This window comes from Callorhinus ursinus, unplaced genomic scaffold (assembly GCF_003265705.2).
Source record: "Callorhinus ursinus isolate GAN/ISIS: 27379988/994484 unplaced genomic scaffold, GSC_fseal_2.0 scaffold1, whole genome shotgun sequence".
Classification (NCBI taxonomy): domain Eukaryota; kingdom Metazoa; phylum Chordata; class Mammalia; order Carnivora; family Otariidae; genus Callorhinus; species Callorhinus ursinus.
Window position 1 is genome coordinate 18,209,508 of NW_027397063.1, and position 1,186 is coordinate 18,210,693.

General features: G+C 44.4%; 1 pseudogene; it reads right to left on the reverse strand.

The window, feature by feature from the left end:
• Positions 1–447: 447 nt before the first annotated feature.
• LOC141374429 (oxaloacetate tautomerase FAHD1, mitochondrial-like) overlaps positions 448–1,186 on the reverse strand; it is a 2,814-nt pseudogene continuing 2,075 nt past the window's right edge.

Below are 1,186 nucleotides of genomic sequence, written 5' to 3' on the forward strand. Positions count from 1 at the left end.
CAAATATCCCCAGATGATTATCATGATCCAAGAAAATTTGGGAAATGCTGACTTGAAACATGCTTTTCAGCTTCCTTTAGATTTTAAGTCTTGAACTACAAATCCCTGAATGACCCGTGGAAAAGTCTTATCCAGTCCACTTTAGGAAAGGAAAGCAAGTTTTCCAAACATTTGGTTTGATAAATTCTCTTTGGAAGCATCACAAATACTTTATTCTGGTTGTTTCCTAGAAGATACTGTTTCTCATTTCCATTTCTAGCCCAGTGTCTTCTAGATCACATTTTCCTTGGAGATCCATCTTCCTTGAGTTGAGACATAGCAATCCAATTAAATCACTGTTAAAAATTGGTTTCTTATTAAAGGACTGTCACCTCAAGTAACCTTTGCCTCCTTCTGTCTTCTCCCTTCGCTCCTAAAACTTGGGAAGTTAGGGTGCTTTGTATGGACTCAATATTTTGGCCTTTCCACCTTAAATCTCATATTACCAACCCTGTTTATGTCGGCCTGAATTTCAATTTTTTTTTCTTTTTAAACAGGTCCCATTCCTTGGGCGTACTGGTTCAGATAATGCCTCCTTCTTGGATGTAGAGGATTGGAAAAATCATGGAGGATTTCATAACCTCCTGCCTGAGTTTGCCATTGACCTTCGGCCAGAGCTTCAGGTTGTGAGGGCCAGGGATCTTCTCTTTGGGCACAAATGTGCTGATGGGGCTGAAAACCGTGAAGCTCGTGGCCAGAGCCAGGTCAGCCCCTTCTTGCACTCGTCCTGCACTTTGCTGGTGGTCACATCCAGGCAAAGCTGGCCACATGGTCTGTGGCTGTGGCCTCTGGGAAGATGCAGCCACGCTTGCCCACCACCACACCAGCTCGAGCTCCAGGGGCATGCAGAGGCTACAGGCAGGCTGGAGGATGGCCAAGCCCTCGCGGGGCCGTAGGTGGTGCGCAGCTTCAGGAAGAGCACCCGCCTGAAAACCAAAAGACAACCGACAGAATGGGAGAAAATATTTGCAAATGACATATCAGATAAAGGGCTAGTATCCAAAATCTATAAAGAACTTATCAAACTCAACACCCAAAGAACAAATAATCCAATCAAGAAATGGGCAGAAGACATAAACAGACATTTTTCCAAAGAAGACATCCAAATGGCCAACAGACACATGAAAAAGTGCTCAACATTGCTCGG